Below are 27,956 nucleotides of genomic sequence, written 5' to 3'. Positions count from 1 at the left end.
TCTATGGCCAAATACACTTTGGGAAATTAGGAACTCTTAGAGCTGAGCCCATAAACTTAGAATTGTGTGTAAAAATCAAGAACTGAGTTAACAAACTTAAGTTGGTTGGCCTTTTTTCTCCTGAAAACCTTCAATCCTTCTTAGAGTATGATAGCTATTTAGACACAGAGAGGAAGAAAAAAGGAAAGACATATACAGAAATATAATAGCTGATGACCATAAGACACAAAGGCCAGCAAGAATATCAAAGTTGCCTTATTTACTTTCTTTGAGGGCCAAGGTAAGTCCAGAACACTTCAAAGGCCCCTCGGAATATCACAGCATTAGAACAAACTCAAATTGTTTATACCATAGATAAAAGTTGCATGATGTTCAGTAAAACATGCTATGTGAAAATATGTATTCGTGTCCTAGGGTTTCTATGACACAAGTGCCACAAATGGGTGGCTTAAAACAACAGGAATTTCTTCTCCCACATTTCTGAAGACAGAAGTCCAAAATCAAGGTATTAGCAGGGTTGATTCCTTCTGGAGGCTGCGAGGAAAAATCTATTCCATACCTCTCTCCTAGCTTCTGGTGACTGCTGGCAATTCTTGGCACTCCTAGGCTTGCAGATACATCACTCTAACTCTGTCTCTGTCTTCTCATGTCTTTCCCCTTTCTGTGAGTCTGTGTCCAGATTTCTCTCTTCATATAAAGGACAACACATTGGCCCATTATTGTGGCACACCATAATCCAGTATGAAATCACCTTAACTTAATTACATCTACAAAGATCCTATTTCCAAATAAAGTTACATTCACAGGTTCTGGCTGAACATGAATTTTGGAGGAACAGTATTCAACCCAGTACAAAAGGTAACATTTATGTCATGCATTTTAGAACTAGTTTCACCAAAATGATTATTTTTTGTAAAGTAACGTATTTTTTGTTTAAAGAAGAAATTATTTGAAAACAAGCAAATGCACTGGGGAAGCTTGTTTTTAAGTATTTTAATAAAGGAAAGGCTTCTATAATAATGTGGAAAATTATCCCTGAAATTGTTTTCAATGTTTTGATTTCCTATAAAAATATTCTCAAAAGAAACACATTTGTGATAGCAAACACTTAGCAAAAAAGGATGAAAGCAAACCTAATCTTAAAAGTAAAACATTGTTCCATCTACGTGGGTGCCTCTTTGGAAAAGTATTGCATTTTATATTCTATGTGACCTCAGAGATCTAGCACCTAAAGGCTCACCAAAGCAGAATGAAACAGCGTGTGATTTTATCTCACTCAGAGTAACACAGAAAATGAAGGTAGCATAATCTCTTCATTTAGCTGCCACTGACATTTTATTAAGTGAGTTGATTCCAGATGTTCACATATCTTTTCACTTAATTCTTTCCTTAAGTTATTATTAATTCTATTATTAAATGAAACTCCTCTGGGGAAGCGGAGCCATGAGGGGCACTTCTGACTGTGTGGAGCGTATGAATTGGAAAGGATCCTGATAGCTGGCTAGTCCCAGTTCCTCTCTGGAAAAGCAGTTGCTCTGGCTTCAAAGATGTGCCCAGGCTTTGCCTGCATCACACTGCATGCTTTAATACCTTACTGAAAATACAAACCCATATCCACAGTGGTCTCATGTTGACAGAATGCATATTTTGAAAGCTTGAGGTATTTTATAATGAAACATACCATGTGGAAACTTTGAAGCATAAATTCTGCCAAACATCTGAATAAAGAATTTCCCACCTGGTATGTAAGAGATCTCCTCACCACCACCATGAAAAACCAGGAAAAATGGGCGCACCTCAGCCCCTCAGAATTTTCCCAGCTTCAGAAATATGCTGAATAGTCACGTGGCTGTGCTCTGGCCAGGTGTCAGGCCTGTGCCTCTGAGTTGGGAGAGCCGAGTTCAGGACACTGGGCCACAAGAGACATCCCGGCTCCACGTAATATCAACGGTGAAAGCTCTCCCAGAGATCTCCATTGCAAAGCTAAGACCCACTCAACGACCAGCAAGCTACAGTGCAGGACACTCTATGCCAAACAACTAGCAAGACAGGAACACAACCCCATCCATTAGTAGAGAGGCTGCCTAAAATCATAATAAAGTCATAGACACCACAAAACACACCACTGAACGTGGTCCTGTCCACCAGAAAGACAAGATCCAGCCTCATCCACCAGAACACAGCCACTACTCCCCTCCACCAGAAAGCCTTCACAACACACTGACCAACCTTAGCCACTGGGGGCAGACACCAAAAACAAAAGGAACTACGAACCTGCAGCCTGCGAAAAGGAGACCCCAAACACACTAAGTTAAGCAAAATGAGAAAACAGAGGAACACACAGAAGATGAAGGAGCAAGGTAAAAACCCACCAAACTGAACAAATGAGGAGGAAATAGGCAGTCTACCTGAAAAAGAATTCAGAGGAATGACAGTAAACATGATCCAAAATTAGGAAATAGAATGGAGAAAATACAAGAAACATTTAACAAGGACCTAGAAGAACTAAAGGGCAAATAAACAATGATGAACAACACAATATATGAAATTAAAAATTCTCTAGAAGGAATCAATAGCAGAATAACTGAGGCAAAAGAATGGATAAGTGACCTGGAAGATAAAATAGTGGAAATAACTACCGCAGAGCAGAATAAAGAAAATAGAGTGAAAAGAATTGAGGACAGTCTCAGAGACCTCTGGGACAACATTAAACGTACCAACATTCGGATTAAAGGGGTCTCAGAAGAATAAGAGAAAAAGAAAGGGACTGAGAAAATATTTGAGACGATTATAGTTGAAAATTTCGCTAATATGGGAAAGGAAACAGTCAATCAAGTCCAGGAAGCACAGAGTCCCATACAGGATAAACCCAAGGAGAAACATGCCGAGACACATATTGATCAAACAATCAAAAATTACATACCAAGAAAAAATATTAAAAGCAGCAAGGGAAAAGAAACAAATAACACACAAGGGAATCCTCATAAGGTTAACAGCTGATCTTTCAGCAGAAACTCTGCAAACTAGAAGGGAGTGGCAGGACATATTTAAAGTGATGAAAGAGAAAAACCTACAACCAAGATTACTCTACCCAGCAAGGATCTCATTCAGATTCGACGGAGAAATTAAAACCCTTACAGACAAGCAAAAGCTAAGAGAACTCAGCACCACCAAACCACCTTTACAACACATGCTAAAGGACCTTCACTAGGCAAGAAACACAAGAGAAGGAAAAGTCCTACAATAACAAACCCAAGACAACTAAGAAAATGGTAATAAGAACATACATATCAATAACTACCTAAAATGTAAATGGATTAAATGCTCCAACCAAAAGACATAGACTGGCTGAATGGATACAAAACCAAGACCTATATATATGTTGTCTACAAGAGACCCACTTCAGACCTACCGACACTTACAGACTGAAAGTGAGGGGATGGAAAAAGATATTCCATGCAAATGGAAATCAAAAGAAAGCTGGAATAGCAATTCTCATATCAGACAAAATAGACTTTAAAATAAAGACTATTACAAGAGACCAAGAAGGACACTACCTAATGATCAAGGGATCAATCGAGACAAAGATATAACAATTGTAAATACTTATGCACCCAACATAGGGGCACCTCAATATATAATGGAAATGCTAACAGCCATGAAAGGGGAAACTGACAGTAAAACAATAATAGTAGGGGACTTTAACACCCCACTTTCACCAGTAGAGAGATAATCCAAAATGAAAATAAATAAGGAAACACAAGCTTTAAATGACACATTAAACAACAAGGACTTAATTGATATTTATAGGACATTCCATCCAAAAAGAACAGAATACACTTTCTTCCCAAGTGCTCATGGAACACTCCCCAGGAGAGAATATATTGTGGGTCACAAATCAAGCCTTGGTAAATTTAAGAAAATTGAAATCACATCAAGTATCTTTTTCGACCACAATGCTATGAGACTAGATATCAGTTACAGGAAAAAATCTGTAAAAAATACAAACACATGGAGGCTAAACAATACACTACTAAATAACCAAGAGATCACTGAAGAAATTAAAGAGGAAATCAAAAAATACCTAGAAACAAATGACAATGAAAGCACGACGACCCAAAACCTATGGGATGCTGCAAAAGCAGTTCTAAGAGGGAAGTTTATAGCAATACAATCCTACCTCAAGAAACAAGAAAAATCTCAGATAAACAACCTAACCTGACATCTAAAACAATTAGAGAAAGAAGAACAAAAAAAACCCCAAAGTTAACAAAAGGAAAGAAATCATAAAGACCAGATCAGAAGTAAATGAAAAAGAAACGAAGGAAACAATAGTAAAGATCAATAAAAGTAAAAGCCAGTTCTTTGAGAAGATGAAGAAAATTGATAAACCATTAGCCAGGCTCATCAAGAAAAAAAGGGAGAAGACTCAAATCAATAGAATTAGAAATGAAAACGGAGAGGTAACAATTGACACTGCAGAAATACAAAGGATCATGAGAGATTACTACAAGCAACTAGATGCCAATAAAATGGACAACCTGGAAGAAGTGGACAAATTCTTAGAAAAGCACAAACTTCCAAGGCTGATCCAGGAAGAAATAGAAAATATGAACAGACCAATCACAAGCACTGAAACTGAAACTGTGATTAAAAATCTTCCAACCAACAAAAGCAAAGGACCAAATGGTTTCACAGGCGAATTCTATCAAATATTTAGAGAAGAGCTAACACCTATCCTTCTCAAACTCTTCCAAAATATAGCAGAGTGAGGAACGCTCCTAAACTCATTCTACGAGGCCACAATCACCCTGATACAAAAACCAAACAAAGATGTCACTAAAAAAGAAAACTACAGGCCAATATCTCTGATGAAAATAGATGCAAAAATCCTCAACAAAATACTAGCAAACAGAATCCAACAGCACATTAAAAGGATCATACACCATGATCAAGTGGGATTTATCCCAGGAATGCAAGGATTCTTCAATATATGCAAATCAATCAATGTGATACACCATATTAAAAAATTGAAGGAGAAAAACCATATGATAATCTCAAGAGATGCAGAAAAAGCTTTTGACAAAATTCAACAGCATTTATGATAAAAACCCTCCAGAAAGTGGGCATAGACGGAACTTACCTACTAACATAATAAAGGCCATATATGACAAATCCACAGCCAACATCACTCTCAGTGGTGAAAACCTGAAGCCGTTTCCTCTAAGAGCAGGAACAAGACAAGGTTGTCCACTCTCACCACTATTATTCAACATAGGTTTGAAAGTTTTAGCCACAGCAATCAGAGAAGAACAAGAAATAAAAGGAATCCAAATCAGAAAAGAAGTAAAACTGTCACTGTTTGCAGATGACATGATACTCTACATAGAGAATCCTGAAGATGCTACCAGAAAACTACTAGAGCTAATCAATGGTTTTGGTAAAGTAGCAGGATACAAAATTATTGCACAGAAATCTCTTGCATTCTTATACACTAATGATGAAAAATCTGAAAGAGAAATTAAGGAAACACCTCCATTTACCATTGCAACAAAAAGAATAAAATACCTAGGAATAAACCTACCTAAGGAAGCAAAATACCTGTATGCAGAAAACTATAAGACACTGATGAAAGAAATTAAAGATGATACAACCAGATTAAGAGATATACCATGTTCTCGGATTGGAAGAATCAGCATGTGAAAATGACCCAAAGCAATCTAGGGATAGGGAGGATGGGAGGGAGACACAAGAGGGAAGAGATATGGGGATATATTTATATGTATAGCTGATTCACTTTGTTATGAAGCAGAAACTAACACACCATTGTAAAGCAATTATACCCCAATAAAGATGTTAATATATATATATATATATATATATAATTGAATGAAGGATAAAAAAAACAAATATGGGAAGACTGAAAAGCTTAATTAACCCACACTCGCCACCTTTAACAAAGGAGAAAGTTGAGTGGTACGTGCATTTAATGATTCTGACTAGGCTGCTCTGATGTCCTTTTGGACTCAATAAATTGCCCCACCCCACACCAAAAAACCCTCTTCTTTCTCAGAAAATCTTTTTAAAAATCAAATGAAAACCACTGGGAGAGAACTGAATCAAAATGAAATCTCTGTAATTGTAATAAGAGAAGGATCACCATATGATGAGTCAGAGGTTTAATCTCATTTAAATTAAAGACTTTGACTTTTTATTAAGACAAAATTGTGAGTTCAGGTATAAATACTCAATTCCTCTGCTTCAGGCCCATAGTAATTAAAGAAATGCACATACATATATTTACAATTTTATGTTATATATTTAATATTTAAAAACACAAAACTGGACTCAGGGACAAGATAGACATCTTGGAACAGAAATACAAACAGTAATAGTAAACTACTAGGTTCCTGGGTAGAAACAAGACATTTCAAAGTGAGGAGGGGGAATGACAGGAGCTCAAAACACTCCCCTTGTGTCAGGGGACCAGGGCCAGACTCAGGCTATGAAACCAGAGGTTGGGTTTAGTTTCCCTGAGTTACAAAAGGCGTCTCGACAAAATGGTGACCACTGCCCAGGGCTGAGACTCCGTCAAGCTGCAATCAGGAAAGTGAGTGGGAGCCAAGACTCCTTCCCACTCTGACCCTGGGTCCAGGCATTCTTGGACTCAGAAACAAGACTTGTAACACACCAATACCTCTGCAGGACTGGGGGCCCCACATGCCAATATGTGACCTGGTTCTGGATAGAGAGCTCCAGGGAGCTAGATAAAGGTAATGGCAAAAACTGGTAGGCAAGGTATATAAGCCCAGAGAAAAGGGCATTAAAAATAAAATAACAGCAACAACAACAATAAAATCCCTACTCAAAATGAGTCAGCAAACAAAAATTTCATACCATGTGAGGCAACTGCCACAAAAGGCAGCTGACATTCTAGACAACTTGAAAGAATTCATTTTGGAGGAATGCAAAACATAAAACTATTATCTGAATATTATTTATAAACAAGTATGTTCAAAATACTCATGGAAATAAAAAGAAATAATATATGTAATTCAAGTATAAAAATTATAAATAATCATTATAAACCAAGAATAGATGGCTATGATGAAGAAAGAGTTATAAATCTGCAAAGTAAATTACAGTTTCTAGAATAAGAGCTAACAAGGGACTAATCCTAAGCTGATCATAGTTAAAGAAATAATTATTCAAGTGAAAGGTTGTACCAGAGAAATAAATGACTGAAAACAATGAAAGATAATTTTATGAGACATGCAGCATAGATTGAGAAGCTCCCTATTTTAGTCAGGATAGGATAGGCTAACACTGCAGTAACAAACATCCCCAAATATCAGTGGCTTAATAAAAGTTCATTTATCAATCATTCAAGGCCCTCTTCCATAATTGCTGAAGTGGAAGAAAAAGAGAGTAAAGTTTCAAAGGCCTTTTCCCTACTTCAGCCCCGAAACAACACACATCACTTCCACTTCCACTTTATAGTTTTCAACAGCAAGGAGCAAAAAGGCATAGTCACTCATATGCGCTTGAGGGAATAAATATTCTGATACTCTTGAGTACTAGGAATCACTCTGCTCCACACATTGCTAATAGATACTCCAGAAGTAGTAAGTCGGGAGAATGATAAAGAAGCAATATTTTTTTTAACAGTTGTAATGAGATGACTGAGAATTTTCAAGAATTGAAGAAAAATATATCCTCAGAAAGAAAAAACAAGGAGAAAACAGGATACATTAAAAATAAACTCACATTTAAATCCATAGTAATGAAACTAAAACACATTAAAGATAAAAACTTTAAAAGCCTCCTAAGGCAAAAGATAAACTATCTAATAAATGACAATTAGACTGCATATATCTCAACAGCTACAATAGCAGCCAGAGTATTTCAATATATGAAGAGTACGTAACTATCCACCTAAAATTACAAACCCAGCTAAACTAAACTTAACAACAGTGATAGTGAAACAAAGACTGTTTCAAGCATGTAAAGACAAGGAGAGTTTTCCACCAAAAGGTACTCCCTGCAAGAATTAGTAATGCACATAAGCCAGGAAGAAGAAAGGCCTAGAAGGAAGGAATGGAATGTATAAAAAAGTCCTGAATGTAATTATAAGATATATTGGAAATTCTGATTAAACACAGGGTAAAAAAGTTAATTTGGAGGGGGTTAAAAATATAAGTGGGAATAAAAGTTCAGACATTAGAAAGATAGTAGGAAAAGACTATGGGGCTAGATCAGGGGGCAGAGTTCCTTGTCTTATTCTGGAGGAAGATAGAAATACTAAATAAATTTAGATTTTGGTAGAAAAAGTTAAATATATATATTGCATTAAAGAATATTATGTATTAATATTCCCTCAAATCTTATTTTTAAGTTTCTATAACAACAATAAAACAAAATGTGGTCTGGTCACTCTAACAGTTTCCTTTGTATTTAATTGATATGATATGTCTAAGGACTGTTTTGACTAAATGAAAAATGTGTTTAATGCTAGGTGCTAAAAAATAAAAGTGAAGTAAGACACTACTCTCAGGGACAATATTCACAAAGTTTATATTACAAGGTGGCCCACAGAATAATGATAATAGTACACTGTTAGATCAAAGAAAGGAAACATAGCATTCAGTCATGGGAGTCAGTTAACGTAGGTGGTGTCTGATTGAGACTGGAAGGGCAATGAAGATATATGGTAGAAGGCAGGATAAGGGGAAAAGGAGTCATTTCAGAAGGAGAAAAAAATACCAGTCAAGGCAGCAACATCAAGCGTGAGGGAGGGGAAGCAGTCTACCCTGGGCACAGGTAATCAGGGGGTCCACTCCCTGTAGATACTGTAAAAATTTTAACAAGGTTAGTTTTTTTATTATCCCCTGCATCTACAATTTAAAAACTGTTAGTGACAAAATACCCTGAAAAAATATTTTGTTGGTCTGATTCCTAAACAATGCACAATTATGGTTGATTTTGAATAATATATGCAAGTTTCAAAATCACATACTTTTGTTATGTATTCTTTCATAAACTGTGGATTCCACATAGAAGTTTGGAGAACTTTCAAGCATACATCTAAATTCGACTAATACAGCTAATCCCTAACAGATGAGGACCAAACTACACACATCCAAGCGTAATTTTATAATAGTTCAAAATCATTTGAGCCTCCTTCAGGTTCATTCCTCCAAGATATGTGGTACTATACATTTCTACATTTAACCCTTAGATTCAAAACAACCAATAGTAGCACAGTCTTTGCAAAGAAAGAAAAACAGAACTTGAATTACTTTAATTCTGTCCTTCTATGCAATGACTTGGAATTTTTATTTGTGTTTAAAATAGGGAAACAGTATAAACTCTAAGGTTTAATATTTAATATTGTGAACTACTTTTTACTTGCATTAAAATTAAAACATATTATAATTTGTTTTAAAACTAAGTATGAACAAAAAAATAACTATATTGCTGATTAACCCATAATTCTTACTGAAAATAATCTTGTTATATACAAAAGAGGGTGTTAAAAAATACCAATGTGCTCTGGTGTCAAATGTATTAGGTATGCAAGTTTTGAAGACAGGAAGTCATAGTAGTGTGTATTTACCTCAAATAGTTTTAAAGTCAAGACTTTGCAATTCAAAATTCTGTTTCATAATTTATCTATGTAAAATTAAAAGAAGATAATCTTAATAAAATGAAAAGTGCCACATTTACTTTTTCTGTAATCTTCATAAATTTATAAAGAACCATAGTTTCTCATGAGAGTTACAATGAAAATTCTCTAACAAGATCCCTGAAGATGCATTTGTAATGGTAGTCAAAGAAAAAGTTAGGCAAAGTACGGAGCACCTGGGCCTGAATGGGAAACAGTCACAGTTAGAATCCTTTCTAATCTCCCCCACTCCTGATTCTATCTCATCCTCGTTCAAGCCCCCTTTGCACTGTTGTAATAATTCGCTACCTGGCCTCTTTTCTTCCGTCTCTTCACTTCCCTTACCCACCCACAATAACGGTGTTCTAACACAGGAGGGTCACTCCTTCCTACTGCCTACAGAGCCAGGACCTCATGACGTGATCACAAAAGAATTTTATAGGCAGCTGAACTACAGCGGCTCTAGGACCTATTCTCCACCCACAATGAACAGCTGACGGCAAGACCGAAAGAGCCATGCCTTCTCCTACATTTGAATTTTGGCTTCCACAGTTCACCAACAGTGCCCCTCCCCTTACTTTCTTGTGCTTAAATCTCACTTGCTCCTCAAGACCTAATTCATACATTTTCTACGTAAAAGCCTTCCCAATTTATCTAGTCATGATTACCTGCTCCTCCCCCTTCATTTTCACAGTCCATTGCTTACTACTTAAATGTGCTTAAATTCTTTGAGACTCGGTAATCTATAAAATTGAGATACCAATCTCACAGAATCATGAGGGTAAAATGAGATGTGACAGTGCTTTTATAACTATACAACATTAATGTTTCACTTCTTCTACCTGTCTGCCAGAACCTAGATCTTAGACTTCTCAGCCTATAGAACTGATAAGTAAATGTTTGTTAGTTTAGTGGATATTTTTGTTACAGCAGCATAAAAGGATTAAGACATCCTCTTAATTCTAACTTGCAGGAAAGTTAATGCCTGTCTCCCTCAAGGCATGCATCAACTTCCCTTATATCCCTTTTCCCCCATCCCTTTCCCCTACACCAGCATGTACTATGTGTAGCCCAGGGGAAAAAATCAACTTTCTAATGAGAAATAAATGTGATTCCTTAGACTACCCGGTTTCTCAAAATCTAATCATCCAATATTGCCCTAATAAATTAAAAACTACAATTCTTAAATTCAAAGTTTTTATCTTAACATCTCTTTTCCTCTCTCTCAACCACAAGCTTTAGAAGCACAAAAGCCAAAACTAGGAAGCAGCTTCCTAAAATAAAAAAACAAATATGAGGATGCCAATCAAAATATTCCTGAATTTACCTGTTTGACTTGTCTGTGAAACGGTACTAACTCTTTGGCTTTTCTGAACTTTAGGGTTAAAGCAATATTGCTGCTTTATATTTGATCCTGAGTTCTATACATTCTGAATACAGATTGAGAGCAAATTATGTTAGTAATAATGACCATTCATTATCATGGGAAAGGAAAGTTAAATCCAGAAAGAAAACTGCCTGCCCCCAAAATGAAAATTAACTCTAGAGTCTTGAAATCAACAATTTGTCTCAATGTGCAAGTGGGATGGTGAGTGGAAGTGTGTGGCCTAGTACAAGACCTCCTCCTCCTCTGAAGTTAAACAGAGAAGCATTCAAATTCACACATGACCAACCTGCTATATGAGCTTGAGCAAGCTGCTTAATTTCTCCAAGTCCCAATTCCTCCTTAGCACTCCAAACAATTGGGATAATAAGCACCTCAAAATTGGTGGAATCTTTAAATAAGTAATGTAATTCAAACACTTAGAGCTGTGCCCAATATAGGAGATGTGCTCAATAAATGATTATCATCATCATCGACAGTAATTTGGAATGATATTGAAAAATAATTCTCTTGCTTTATGGTTTTGTGAATTTTTTTAAATAACAACTTATTTTACTTTAAAAGGTAATTGTTTCTTCATTTTTCAAATTGAAGAATGATATTCAAACAGAAAAGTACACAAAATACTATCAATATACAGCCTGATAAATTTTAACACATCATGTAACTATTACCGGGATCAAGAAAAGAGAATATTGCTGACATCTCCTTAGTCCCCACTTTGTCCCACTCCCAAGTACTACCCCAAAGGTAACCACTAACCTAATTTCTTAGATCATATAATAATTTTGCCTGTATTTGAACTTTATATAAATGGAATCATACTGTACCTACTCTCCTGTGTGTGGTTCTTTCATCCAACATTGTTTCTGAGATTCATCCATATTGTCGTGTGTAAATGGATAAGTTTTAATGTGACATTTGCAATTATATACTCATAAAAGTTGAATGTTTCAAACCATAGTTTCTCTGGAAATATATTTATAGCCCTATGTTACTTACCCTTACCTACTTGGTTAATAAGCAACAAATAGAGTCCAATCAAATGTGAAGTACTAGCATTCTTTGGCTTTCACATAAAGTAATATCCTAAAAAGCATCTGTGGTACCATCTCTTGCTGGTTCTACTATCCAGTACCATGTACCCTGGGACCCATGTAAGGGGAGATGGAAGCTCATAAAACAGGAGAACACCACAAGGAGGTCCACACAATTGGTAATTACTGTTCAAGTACATCTGAACTGTCATGAACAATAAGACCTCTGGGTTTTGTTCTGACAGGCATAACAAGTACCTCCAATGTCACCAGTTCCAAAGCAGACTCTGACATGGGACAGAGGAGACTGGTGACAGATGGGGAAAATTTAGCATGCAGCTTGGACAACCTTTGGGATGGAAGTTTTGTTATCTCTAACCTGCTGCCAAGCCCTGCACATTGCTTTATAACAGTCACCACTGGGAAATGCTGGAGCTTCAGCCAAAAACACAGACTTGAAAGAACCAGATTCCCTCACTGTTGGTATTTGTAACATCGCACCCACACCAGGTTCTGCTGAAATAATGAAATAGTCACTAGTATGTATCTGAATGTGAAAAACTATTTTGGCACACCAGACAATTTTTTTAGACTTTAGAGTGGTGGCTTATTAGATATAAAATTTGCCATTCGTAAACCAATTCTTCTATCGTCTACTGAGATATTTCAAATGTATTAGTCTTTATGCCAAGTATTCCTCCAAATATAGGATCAGCTTTAAAGGACAGCATAGACACTTGAAGTGCAATAACTAAAATATGTTCTCTAGTCGTTATGCATTTATCAATGTATCTGCTGTCCATTATGGTAACCACTGTCTACCTTACTGCCACTTGGCCTCCACCACCTTGGACTCCAATTACTCTCACTGCGTTTTGTTTTCCAATTGAGTGGCTGTAGTTCTCACTGTAAGTTCTGGTCTACAGAGAAGAGCAGACACAGAGCTCTTCAAGGATGCTAGGGCACCCCTCACAAATTTGAACATTTTTTACTTGTTCACAGTGGGCCATCTTTTGGTCCAACCAAACAGTTAAACCTTTCCTGGAGCTGCAACATTAAATGCAGAATCTTTGCTTAGAGAACCCATATCAATAAATTTGGACTGATCCAACCTGATGTGCCTTTCCTCCATTATCCCACACCCTTAGCAACCACTCTCACACTCATTCCCTGCATTTCTGATTGAAATAAATTAGAAAACTCAAGAAGTTCTTTTGGAGTGTAGCACACCTCCTCATAGGTCACACTCTGCATCTCACATTGAGTCCAATTGTAGGTCTAGAAGCAAAGAGGGATGGTGTGGGTGGATCCTGAGGAGAATCAGCATTGTCTTGCATGGCAACTGCTTCAGGGGAGGCCGTTACTGTTTCCTTAGACCAGGCAGGACTAATCCCTTCTGTCAGATCTCAGCAGAGAGATCTCTACTCCTGGGAGTGGGGAAGCAGTTACCATAGTGGATGAGGAGGCAACTTCCACTAGCAAAAAAAGACTGATCAGAATTTAGGGTCTCAATGACCCCAGCTTAATCAGGGTCTTCCCACACATCCTCATCTCAACTTATAGAATCCCAATCTTTCCAATCACTGCCCTCACTTTAATGGTGACACCGCTTGAGGCTTCAAGTTCAACTTGTGTTATAATTCAGCCAACCACAGGATGAGGTTCATCCCTACAGTAACAAGAGATAAGGTTCTCCTTCAAGGCACACACAGAAGCTCTTAGGTCATTTATGCAACTAGTGCTTGAGCTGGGAATTTAAATTCCTGAGCTCATCCTTTTCTTTCACCACTTTGTACAGAGACATTAGAAGCAACCAACCAGTGTCATGATATTTCTAAGTTTTCCAATAATGTTCAAAAGTATCATATATAAAATCACATGGCTCCTTGCTTTTTATAAATGGTTGATTAGGAGTATCCAATATAGGTATTTTATCTATCCCTATAAACAGTTCACACTGCCAATTATCCATGCTCTCTTCACTACTGGAAATAGAGTCATTAGTTTCTTTTAAGTCTAATCAGATTAGAGAGCCAATTCCAAAAACAACAGAATAAATTCATAAGACTCATCCTTAAAATTCTGCTCCTCTAGAACCAGTCTTGGTACTTAAATCTGCATTAATCAAGGTTTTCCAGAGAAAAAGAACCAATGGGAGATAGATAGATTTAATAGATAGATAGATAGAAAGATTTATTATAGAAATTGGCACATGTGATTATGGAGGCCCAGAAGTCCCACCCTCTGCCATCTACAAGATGGTGGTATAATTCAGTCCAAGTCCAAAGGCCCGAGAACCAGATGATCTGATGGTATAAGGCCCATTCTGAGTCTAAAGGCCCAAGAACAGGAGTGTTGATGTCCTCTGAGGGCAGGAGAAGACGGATGTCCCAGCTCAAGCGAAAAGAGAAAAAGTTCACCCTTCCTCAGCCTTCTTTGTCTATTTAGGCCCTCAATGCATTGGAGGATGCTTACCTGCACAGGTGAGGGAGATATTCTTTACTCAGTTGATTGATTCAAATGTTAATCTCTTCCAAAACCAATCTCAAGGACGCACCTAGAAATAATGTTTTACCAACTATCTGGACATCCATTAGCCCAAATTGACACATGAAATTAACCATCATACACAGTATCAGCCATGTTTCAACACCAATATTTCATGTATAGTTTACTATATGGCAGCCCAGTATTTTATGAAGATTTTTATGAATAATATATACCACTATTATATGAATAGCTTACTATACGTTATACCAGTACTTTACAGATAGTTCACATTTCTGAGGACTCTAGAATTACTTCCGCTATCCCAGGTTCTCTCTGAATCTTTAAGGCCAACTCAGATGAAGAATGAAACTTTAAAATGTCTCTTGAGCTTGCTGCATTCCTAACCCTAACCCCCTGGAGGCAGTTCAAAGGTCCTTGAAGTTACCTCAGTTCAGTGGCAACCAGTCAAAGCTGTCACGTGATGCTGGCAGCCCCCAGCACCCCCTGGAGACGGCTAGATTGACATAAATCCACTACCTGCTAGAATAATCTAATTATGCCTAAAGGGTTCCACTGAAAAGCCTCTATCTACTCCAGGTCCCTGTCACTTTCCCTGTGGGTGAAGTCAGCTATCCAGTGACTTTCAAACATTCTCCGCAGGTGGCTTTGTAACACATGAAGAAGCTCCTGAAATGTCAATCCTAAGGGACAAGTGTTCCTGTCACTGAAGCGATACACTATAACCTCTGCACTTTCTGGATCTTTCAGACAAAAGGCAAAAGCTAGGAAGGCCACAATGAAATTATTCTTGCTACCCAAGGGCTGATATTTCCAAAGAGAAATATATGTATGTTAGGAGAGTTTGGGGGATGAATTTGCACTATAGTAGCTCCTGCAAAGCCTCTCCTATGAATAAAAAGCCTTCAGTTTCTAAAGCCTGAAAATCTGATAACATTCAGAGCATATGGATATTCATTTAAATAAGAAAAAAAAAAACTTGGTGTGACATTTCTTTTAACCCACAATTTTGCAGCTGGAAGAAATCTTTTCCACTCTGAGCATAATGTGACAATCCAAGCAACCAAGCTTAAGGTCGGTAAATTCACCTCTTTTCTTCTACTACCAAATTCCAAGATTTATTAAACATCTCTCATACTACTCAGGGTTTTATGAGCAAACCAGATTTGATCTTTAAAAATGGTAGAAGCATCTGGATTATTTCAACTGATTTCCCTACTGGCAGTTTCTTTAGTTCCTTTTTATATTCTTACTTTCTATCTAACTTCACACACAAAATATTCAAGGAAAAGTCTGAAGGATGCATGCATTTCAAATTTTTAATACTTTAAGATATGTTTGACTAAAAACACCTGGCCCATGAGTATTGGTGCATTGCCATACTAGATTTCAAAATGCTCCTTTACACCCAGCTGCTGAATTGACTTCACTAGTCTTGATTTCAATTCATATTTCTCAATCTCTATCCCTCTCAAAAATGCTCTTTCATACCCCAACAGCTGTTCTAAGAGCATAACTCCATTCTGGCCCAAACTCAGATCATTAAGATCAAAGACAGATAAAAGGAAGCATGACTTTGGCCCAGTGTTACACTCTTAATGATACACATTCAGGGTCTTTCATCTCAAGATCTCAAAGGGAATCTTCTTAATGGGGTTCCAGAATCACAAGAGGTCCAGGGGAATACCAAAGAGCCACAGGGCACTGTTGCAAAGTACAGCTCAAAGTCATCAGGCCATCAATGACTCCGAATAGATGAGATAACATTAAAACTTTGGGTGAGAAGCACCTCCTCTGGAACAGAGTCACATTTTCTGGATACTAAAAATTGGTCTGAAATTCCAGGTCATCTCTTTTCTCCTAGTCCCACATTTTCTGAAAATAAAATAGAAAAACTGATGCTAACTGCCCCACTTAGTACCCAGGATTCTTGCTATAGATAAGTCAAAAATGTGATTTTTATCACATGTTTTATGAAGTCACCATAATGAAACATGTCCATTAATTTGTGTCATTGTGAGAAACAGAAGCTTACAGAATTATGGAAAAATACCAACAGGTGGGCAAATGTGGATTATGGTCCCTACTCAACTGTTTACTGATGATGTCTCGAGTAAGACGTTTTTTCCCCTAGTGTATAAAGGACGGATGATCTTGTGGAATCCTTTTCATTCATTCCACCAGTCAATCATTTACTCCTTCATTCAGCAAACATGCAGTAGAGCTGTTGTGTTCAGTACTGTGGTTAGCAATGAGGAGGTGCTCATTGAGGTAGAAATATAAGATGTTTCTACCGTGCCATATTCCTCTGCCACCAAAGCATCTCGAAGCCTGACTACAACAGACTGAAAATACATTTAGTTTGTCATCATCACCAAGTTCTTGTAAAATGAAGACAAACACATTTTACCTAACTTGGGAATATTTACAAATACTTTTCTGGATAGGTAAATTACCTATATTTATACTACCTGAATAATAATGACTAATATTTATTCTGAGCCTATTACATTCTGAACACACCTGTTTCAGTGCTTTACATGCATTATCTCATTTTATCTTCATAACACTTCATAAAGTAAGTAGTATTTATAACCCTATTTTATGGATTACCCCACAGAGATAAATTCAAGGGGATCTAGTAGCTTACCCAAGTGGTAAAGATTTGTACCTAGGCCTGTCTGACTCCAAAGCCTAGTTTCTTTAGTTTGGATATAAAATAATTTCAAACTGTCTGCATTTCTCAACAAAGTCTGATTCAGTATTTGTATAGATCCATGTTCGTATTCAGAGCGTAGATTTAGATGGCATGGAATTAAAGAAATGGGAAAGATTTTAGAAACCATCTAGTCTGACCTATTCATTTACAGTTAAAATGTAGGTCTTGAAATTAGGGATAAAAGTACAGATTGAATGAAAAGCTAGAAGAACAAGGAAAAAAAGATGAATAGAGAAAAGGAAGTGAGGAATCTTGAATCACCCATCTTTGTATTCCTAGTACTTCATACAGACCTTGGCAACCAGTGAAAACTCAATATATATTTGGTCAATTGGAATACATTACATGTTATGGATTTTTTTAAACTAGAGTTTCCCAAAGGTCAAGAGAAGACGCATGGGGTATTTTCATTTGTTTAAAGCTTACAGTATATTAAAAATGAACAAGTAACAAAACTGTGACATATTTTACATGTTCAGTCCTGTTAGTTCATTTTAGTAATTATCCTTAAGTAACTTCATTTGGATATAAAGCCTAAAGTATGGGTTCTAACCAGTGTATGACAATGAAACACTCTGAGATAATATCTCATGCAAGCCTTACAACCACCCTGTTTTCTTGATACATCATTACCTCCAACTACAGACCAAGAAAGAGTTTAGGCAACTTCTATCATCTTCACACATTTGAAAGTGATGCAACACTTTAGATTCTATCCCCCTTCAACCTTCAAAAGTCAAAAAAAAAAAAGTGCTCGTGTAAGATTTTTTAATTAGCAAACACCAAAACACACTATTTTCAGAGGCATTAAATCATTACATCGCCATCGTAGTAAACTGATGAAATTTGAAGAAAAACTTAAAAATTTTCTCCCCTGAAGAGTTCTGAGTTCACTGATTCTAATAAACACATTTAAAGGCATCGTAAAGATCATCCTTTTAGAATACACTTAATAGAAATAGTACTAAACAATGTGGATGCTTAGTTTCCTCATGTGTTGATATATGTTAGATTTTGCAGGAATTAGATTTGATATGATCGCCTTATTATGCAAAACCATGGAAAACATTTAATTAAAACTTAATTAAAATCTCCATGATGCTTCAACCCCATGGAGTCCATTTTTCAACAGCAAGCAACAAAGAAAGCCTTCAGGACAAATGATTTTTGAAAAATGGTGTATAGGTACTCACTTTTCTCAGTACCTATACCTTTCTAACAGATCTTGCATCTTCTCAATTTTTTTTTCATTTCCATCAACCTATAAAGTGACAGATTTGTACTAAAACCGGTGATCATCAATTCTAAACAGGTATATACGTTTAGATCAGTTACTGATGCTTCATTTCTTCTAGAGGTTTTACATATAATTTCAAAACACATGAGAAAATTCATACAGTATTATGTTTGCCACATAGTGTGCTCCTGACAGGAGTTCATTTAATGAAATTAATAAGTATTCGATAGGTATCGATTAAAAATACTAAGGCTCTGCTACAATTTTTTCTAAAATATTTATGGCAAAATATGTGAACTATTAGTTGTCACCATGATTGAATTTTATTTATTCATTATTAAATTATTCATTCATTATTCAATTGTTTATATAGAAATACTTTGTGTAATAGATATGCTATAGTAAGAACTGGTCTACTGGAGAAAAAAATACTTAAATGTGACCTTGTTCTCTAACTCCTAAGAAGATAGTCCAGTCTTCCCATATAGTTTTAACCTACATCATAAAACAAGAGGTCATAACAAAAGCATTCTTACTCAGCAATAAAGAGGAACCAACTGTCAATATATGCAACATCATGGACGAACCTCAAAAATGAGGAAAAGAACCAGGTACAACAGAGGGCATACTTTATGATGCCATTTATATGAAGTTCTGGGACAGGCAAAACGAGGTTGTGGTCAAAGATATCAGAACAACAGTTGCCTGGGTTGTGGTGGAGGTTCGATTCAGAGAATGAAGGAAAGTAGCAGGAAAAACCCTATGGTGATGGGATTGTTCTGTATTTTGATGGGGGTGTGGGTTACACAGGTATGTGCAATTTTTAAAACATTCAACTGCATACTTACTATCTGTGCATTTTACTGTTTGAAAATTATACTTCAAGTTTTAAAAAGTAAATATGTACCAGACATAATTCATCTTAAGAAGATTAGTCCTCCTACTCTGATGTTCCTGTAGCTCAGAGTTTTTGGAACTCCTCCTTTGGAATTGCATTCAGAGGCTACAATACATTTCTTTGACATCAATGGCAGCGAATCTCATAAAAATGGAATTAACTTTCAGAAACAGCCAGCATCATTCAGGGTCAAGTCTGTTCACTACAAGTGATTAAGCTGGAAAAGAACATTTTTGTTTGTCACACTGGAATACTGATTAATTTAATGAGGCTGATTTCTCTCACAGAAACACAAATATAGACATAAACAGTTACTCTTAACCAACTGGCACAGTAAATTCAATTTAAGCATTCCAAAAACTTTTGGGTTAAATGTGGAATCCTTGAAATAAGTGTCAAAGCCTCCCTAATTCACTACTTTTAAGAGAGCAAGTTGAATCTCATGCAGAAGGGATGATAGAGTATAATTGCCCTGATAAGTTAATCACACATATTTTGTGATACCAAGAAAGAAATACCTCACATCTTTTTTTCATTATATAATATCTGAAAGACACAGATATTCTCAAATAAGGGTAAGCTGGGATGAAGTGAGAGAGTGGCACTGACATATATACACTAACAAATGTAAAATAGATAGCTAGTGGGAAGCAGCCACATAGCACAGGGAGATCATCTTGGTGCTTTATGACCACCTAGAGGGGTGGGATAGGGAGAGTGGGAGTGAGATTCAAGAGGGAGGAGATATGGGGATATATGTATATGTATAGCTGATTCACTTTGTTATACAGCAGAAACTAACACACCATTGTAAAGCAATTATACTCCAAAAAAGCTGTTAAAAAATTATGCTTAATTTAATCCCTACTAACAGGGAAGAGGTCTTCTCTCCCTATTAAATTTTATTTACTGTCTAATATAACACATTGATCATATCTGCCCCGGGTTACTCCTCCCCAATAAGACTGTAACAGGATAGAATGAATCTAACCCTCTACTATCATACCTTATTTTATTCTATTATTGGGATGGAGAGCACAGATTCTCATAATACAAAACACCCATTAAGAAAATAAAAAAGCAACTGCCCAAATGACCATAGCACAGTCCTGGAAGAGAACTGGGCATTTAAATTTGAACAGGTTATATACAATAATTTTTTTGCTAAGTAGATCTGTGAAACTTGAATTTATTCTCTTATGATATAAAAAAAATTTTTTTGGCCCAAAAGAATGCCAAATTGAAAAAGTTAGTTTTGTGGAATAAGCAATATATTTGAAATTCTAGTTCTTTATCAGATGCAGAGAAACCCAAGACAGGCTTATCGTTTCTCTATTTTAAATATGAAAGGTTTGAACTAGACATCCTTCAAAGTCCCTGCCTACACTGTCAGAATATTTTCCTATGAATCTATTTGATGTGAGATAGTAACCCGAAACCAATTAAAATTGTTGCAATTACTGTCTTAAGTTAGTGACACACAATGTGACTAACTAAGTAAATGAAATATAGGTGCATAATCTTGATTTCCCCCTTCACAAAAATCACAAGTTTCTGCACAGGTAACTTAATAGAGTAGGTAAATGTACTCTAGGGATTTCAAAAGAACTTAAGGATAAATCTGTTACATAGATACTATATCTGATATTTAAAACTTATGTAGCATTTCACAATCATTAAACACACTACTAATAGCTTTATTAGATGTTAATGAACAATGTTGCCTGGAACAGTAGGGTTTTTTTGTTTTAAACTCCTTGCCTAAGAATGCAAATGCATCAAGTACTGATATAAAGATCAGAATTCTGAATTGTTGGTCTTCTTCTGTCCGATCCTGTTCCAATTTTATTTTCAAAGAGAGTTCTACATTCCAAGCTGCTCATCTCCCAGTGACTACAGATGATCCTTGTTCATATTTCTATAGAAAGCCATCTCAGAAAGATGAAAATTTATACTATTTTTACAACCTTTCAGGGAGAGTCCGCAAACTGCCTTAATAATTCATTATAAAATGTAACCACTCTCATTGTCAGGAAATTATCTTTTATGTCAAACATAAATTATGTCATCCAACTGCCTCCTCTTGGTAGAGTTAAACAATTCCAGATCGCTTTTCCTATGGGTCTTCTTTTCTAATATCTCCTGGATTAGCATCCTATTTTAATCTTTGTGATTACTCTTCAAGATTTTTAAGCCCCTCTTAAGACCATACTCCGTATTCTAATGAGCGCCTAGCCCAGGGGTTGGCAAACTACAACCCTTAGGCCAAATTTGCCTGTTTTTGTAAATAAAGTTTTATTGGAAAACAGACATGATCATTCACTTATGTATTTATGTGTTATCTAAGGTGGCTTATGTGCTTACAACAGAGACTGTATAGCCTACAAAGCCAAAAATGTTTACTCTCTGTCCCTTTACGGAAATATTTGTGGACCCCTGACGTAGTCAGTGAAGTTATTTAAAATGCACAATTACTTCAGGTTTCATCTTATATATGAACAAACAGGGCCTGAAAAGTTTTATCACACCCTGTCCAACTTTTTCAGACCCTCTCTCTCTATTTGAATTTGTGATCTATTAAGCCTGACCTAGCAAAACATCTTAAAATATTGGTGGATGGCAAATGCTTAAGAGTGTCAGATAAGATGAGCAATACAAGTTAATGAGCAGTTTCCAGCATCTACCCCAAGCAGGGGAACACTTTTCAGTAAAAAGTGTTAAATCTTCCTCCATAACGGGGCACACATTGGAACCCAGAGGACTTCAGAATTCTCTCAGTAAAGGCACACTGAGACATGTCTGCCTGACATTAGCCACCTCTCTATGACCTGTTCTCCTTCTCCAGCTCAAGAGTGTATTGTGAGGACACCATAGCAAATGCTTCCAGGGGCAGGACGCCCATATAATTGAGTGCAGCAGGCTGGTGTTAGACTGTAGAGCATGGAGGATACTGTAGAGGACCGGAGTACATGCATCTGTCCAGACATGTTAGCATTGACCTTCTCCAAACTACTGCTGGGCTGTAACATGGGCCCAGAGCAGGCAGGTCTTTGAATTTTTCAAGGGAACCTGAAAATCAAGATTCAAATTTCTTAATACACCGTGAGGGCCAACACTGTAATGGCTAAAAATCCTCACCTGTGTCCACTTAGATTGCAAAATTCTTTAAGACACCCTGGTTGATTGAGATACATCTATTGAGGAGCCTTGACCTTAATTAAAACTCTTATTTTAGAAAAGAAGGAACTGAAGATTAGAAAAGTTAAATTATTGGTCTACAACTGCATTGAGTATAACTAATCTAGGGCTATAACTGTGGTCGAGTGCTACTTTCAACATACCAGTCCACAAATACCTCTTAATTTAGAGGAATTCAAGGAACCCACTAAGAATCTGATAAAAGCTATAGACCCTATGAGAGAAAAATATACATAAATGTAAATTCACAAAAAAACTGGCTTATAATTTAAAGGATTTCATACACTCATGAAGCTTATCCTTGTCCATCCTCAGGGAGCCATAGTCACCAGGCTCGTATTTTTCAAATCTTCAATATGAAGAATTCATAATCTTCCAATTATGCCACATAAAAAAATAATCAAAAGTCTTTATAACTTTCTAGATAGATTTCATTTACTATTTCTGCTCACTGACATGACCGTTATGTCACCTCATTATACAAGAACAAATATTTCAAATAGAACAAGTTCACAAACTCATAACATTGGTTATATAACATTCTTTGTTATGATTTTAAATGGTCAGAACTTTTGTTCAAATAAATATAGTCTCTTTTAGGATAAATTATCATTTGACTTCAACCATTCTAAAAGATATAGTGAAAAATCTTTCCTTTCTCGGACACATTGATTTGCACTTATTTTCAAAAGCATCTCTCTAACCAGCTCCCTCTGGGCAGGGTGAGCATCTTCCTCTGGATCTCAGAACATCTTGGACACTGCCCTTATTTCCTCGTTTTTGAATTTTTCTTATGTACCTCTATCCTATGAGCCTTTTGAAGAGGGACAGTAACTTATTAAGGTCTGGGCACAATGCCTGCCACATAATAAGCACTCTATTAATGCTGGATGAGTTAACACTGGCCTCTCAAGAGATTTCACTAGGTCCTCCCTTGAAAATATTACATCAAGACAAGAGTAGGGCTTCCCTTGTGGCACAGTGGTTGAGAGTCCACAGAGTGGTTGAGATGCAGGGGACACGGGTTCGTACCGTGGTCCGGGAAGATCCCACATGCTGTGGAGCGGCTGGGCCCGTGAGCCATGGCCGCTGAGCCTGCGCATCCGGAGCCTGTGCTCCGCAACAGGAGAGGCCACAACAGTGAGAGGCCCGCGTACCGCAGAAAAAAAAGGAGTAGAATTTTGGTATTTTATCTCTTTTATGGCTTCTTATTTTTTATAAAGGAAGGAAATAAGAGGTGAATGATGATTAATTTTGAAAACATCAGTCTATGGAAGGAATAGGGGGAACTATGTTTTAAACCATTTCCAAAGGGGTGTCTGGCAGGACAGAAGTTAATCATGGAAGAAAATTTCTGTTGTCATTATTCAGCCCCAAATTTCCCAATATCTCTTAGGATGGCAAATGGACAGGTAACACACAGATTGCTTTGTTTGAATGTTATATCAGACAAGGGACCCACTTGCATACTTACTCTAAATTTTGCAAATTATCTTACATTATGTAAAATAAGAATATATGTAAATAAATTATTAAAAATAAGAAAATCAAATAAAATGTAGATAAAAGTAGAAAAATACAAACGTTATTCAAACCATGGTATTCTCAGTGTGAGAATAAAAACAACACAGTTTTGTATATTTTCCTGAATTGGTTTCTTAGGAAGTCTATTTTACAAGAGGGCAATTTTACAAAATGATAAGGCTGAGAATTTTAGAGGAAACAATGCATGAATTATTGGCAAATTTAATATAGTTATTATTAAGCATCTATGTTATACAAAGTGTCATGCTACGGGGAATACAAACACAGTGTCTTCCTACCTGAGGGAGGCAGAGAAGTATAGAGACCCACCGAGCCATTTTAAAAGAGCTAACATTGGGCAAATCCGAGAGATTTGGGAGACTGGGAGACTCCGAGCATCGAAACAAATAAGCAAGAGTAAAGGATTATAACACACTAAATAAGCATCAGTTAGTCCACCCTACTTATACAAATAAACAAACCAAAAAAAAAGAAAGGAAGTTCCTCCTTACAATAGAAGTCCAACAAATGTAGAAGGAATAATTAAATTAGGAAAATCAGTATTTGGCAAGAATTATCGATAGAAGCTAAAATCAGTAGGTGAAAGTTTGAGAAGCAACAGATTATTTCCATTGCCTCAAAATACTTCCAAACCAAATACTTATTAATTACAAAAGAAAAACAGAGAAAATTTATAGTGGTGAAACTTGGCAGACACCACCTTAGCAAGTAGTCAAAGTTAACATTACCAGGAATGGGCACTGACCTCATGAACTTTCTGAGATGATGCACTGAGAATATGTCATTTAGTAATCCTCCTGCCAAAAGCAAGTAACCTAAATCTATTCATAAGGAAATCTATCAGACAAACCCAAAATGAGGGATATTCTACAATATAATAGCCTATATTTTTCAAAAATATCAGTATCTTACAATACAAAGAAACGCTTTCCAGATTAATGAAGGAGTATTCCATATTACAAAGACGAAAGAGACATGACAACGGAATAGAACACAGGATCAGAGATTTCCTTTTGCTATAATGGACATCTGACCAACTGGTGAAAAATGAATGAGATCTATAGATTATAATATATCCATGTTAATTTCCTGATTTTAATAATTGTCCTTGGTTATGTAAATGAATTATTTGTTCTTAAGAAATACCCGCTGAAGTGTTTAAAGACATCAGGCATGCAGCCGAATCTAAATATTTAAGGATATTAAATAAAATATATAAATACATACATATGTGTGTATATACATGCATACATCTGCCTATATTTTAATCAATAATTCCCTAATATCCTAATCTGATTTGACTAAGAAAAACAAACAGACTTTTTTGTGTACCTACTTTCCTTTTTGTTAGTAATTTGGAGCAGTGGGCAAAGAAAAAGTAGAGCAGTTCAAGAGTAATTCGAAACAAGTTTGGGTCTAGTACTACAGATAATCCTGAGTTACTCTAGGCAGACAGTTAATTTGGTCTGTATCAAATCTTCATTTTCCATTCTAACCCACAACACCTTTTCCACAAGAAAAAAATCTATATACTATATGGATAGATATAGATATATGGATATTTTAAACCAACTTACAAAGGGAAGAACCCTTACCCCTCACCATATCAGTCACTTCAAAAAAAAAAAAAAAAAAGCAAAGCAACAAACAATAAAAAACCCAAACTAGCATATACAGGTCATTTTGATAGCAACTGACCTCCTCACCCCAGCCCCTATGGACATTGTGGTCTTTCTTTAAGGGAAACTGTCCATTTGGCATAGTCTTGGCAGTAGGACCTCTTTTGTACTGTGGCCTGTCTCTAAAAAGAAGACAGACTCTTCTATTGCACATTCCCTGGAAGCTTATCAGGTACTTGCTTCTGGCAGCTTGAATCATGCACAGACCAGACTTCTACTTATTGACTGCACTTCCTGCTTCCCCCAGAGCTCCCTGGCTTCTGCAAATTTTCCCTCCCAGACTCTGCACCTCTCCCATCAATTTGTGTGCCCTTCTCCTCCCCCAGTAGCGTTCCAGTGAAATCCTTCTGGGCTTAAAATAACCAGCCAGTTTCTGTTGCTTGGAACCAAGAATCCTAACTGACAAAAATTTATTAGAATTTTTAAAAATCTCAAAATAAGTTACTGTTAGCCCTACTAATAGGAACCCAATAGGGGTCTGTTTACATGTGAGCAAATCTCTTTGGGGCACTTGCAAGTGTGGAGAGAAGATTGGCTTCACATTTGGGCATGGCCTTTCTGGCTATTTAGAGATAGGCTTCCATACAGATTAATTCCTATAAGAGGCAATTAAAGCTAAATTCTTTTGATGTGCTGGAAGTTGAGATAAAGATGCAAAACTACCCAACTCTCACTAAATTCGCTAAAACATTTTAATTGAACATGTGGCCGTTTCCAGAGACTGTCCACCTGCTAGAAGCTCTCTTTACCTGGAAAAATGCAATCCCTGCTGGCCACCCACATACTATCTCTAAAATACCATCCTCTAACACTTCCTCCAAAATAAAATTTCTTCCTCTAGGGGCTATTTTTCTGCCACTAAGAAAAGTCTTTGCTTTCACAAAGCGAGTGGATTTCATGCCGAAAACTTTTAGTCTGTTTTTCTTTACAAATGTAGAATGAAAAGTAATTGAAAATGCTGCTAATTAAAAGGAAAGTTATCATTTGCCCTTTAGCTGCAAATAATATCAAAGCTCGTTCAATGATAATGAAGTGCAGTAGTAACTAGCCTGTTGTGATGGTAACCCAGGAACATCACATCAGTTCTTAAAATTCCTAAAACTGTGGTAGGGTCCAAAGGCATTTATTTTACATAGGTTACACAAGCCCTTGTTCATGCTCAGATGTGCAAATGTAGCCGTATCTGTAACTTTGATCCAAATTTATTTAAGTTATAAACCTTTCCAGGGTACTGTTTCATGATAATTATGTTGTGAGAAAAACTGTTCTCTATTTTCATCTATACGTCTGAGGAGTTCACACTTTTTCTAAAGCATGTACATTGCAGTGATTTTTCTTTCCCAAAATGCTAATCTGAGCAAGTCAACTCCTGTGTAATCTTTTAATGATTCACCGCTGCCTACGTGATAAATCCGGGCACCTTGGCCTGATATACAAGTGCCTTGAGAAGCTGTTTGCTGTTAACCTTCGAACGTTGTTCTCCCATTTCCTGTCCTACATTCTTACAGCCCTTCATCCCCAAATCTTTACACTCTGCTCTCTCACTTCTCAGTGTCTTTCAAACTCTCTTTCTGCTGCCTGAATGCCTCTCGTTTCTCACTAACTGTTCAAAGTCCACTCAGAGTCAAGACCGAACTCTTCTTACGTCAAACGGTCCTCAGTGCAGAGGAGAATCAAGTTAAATAATGAAAGTGAAAATTTATCCACAGTAAGCGGTAAGTAAATGAGTGATTATTATTTTTATATGCTATGCATATTATTATATTATTATTTTTATATGCAATGCATATTATTATTATATGCTGTGTGCCAAGCACTGTTCAGACTGGGAATATGACACTGAACAAAACCAACAAAAATCCTCCCTGCTTTCATACAGCATTCTGGTAAGTGACAACCGAAAATATAAAATAAGTAAATTGTAGAGTCTGCTAGTCAGTGGCAAGCGCCAGAGAGAAAAAGAAATTAAGCAGAGTAAGGAGGATGGAGAGTGCTGGGGAAACAGCTGTGATTTTTAAGATAGTCAAGGCACCCTGATGGGAAGGAGGCATTAGATGGGGGAGCCCATCATTCGAATATCTAAGAGA

At 36.6% G+C, this 27,956-nt stretch overlaps 1 long non-coding RNA gene across 1 annotated transcript in view; it reads right to left on the bottom strand.

Annotated features, from left to right (window-relative positions):
- The window catches only part of LOC137224887 (uncharacterized), a 221,495-nt gene that overhangs the window by 141,490 nt on the left and 52,049 nt on the right, over nucleotides 1-27,956 (bottom strand). The gene's annotated exons all lie outside the window — the stretch shown is intronic.

This window comes from Pseudorca crassidens, chromosome 5 (genome assembly GCF_039906515.1).
Source record: "Pseudorca crassidens isolate mPseCra1 chromosome 5, mPseCra1.hap1, whole genome shotgun sequence".
NCBI lineage: Eukaryota > Metazoa > Chordata > Mammalia > Artiodactyla > Delphinidae > Pseudorca > Pseudorca crassidens.
This window is presented reverse-complemented; position numbering and strand designations above follow the sequence as displayed.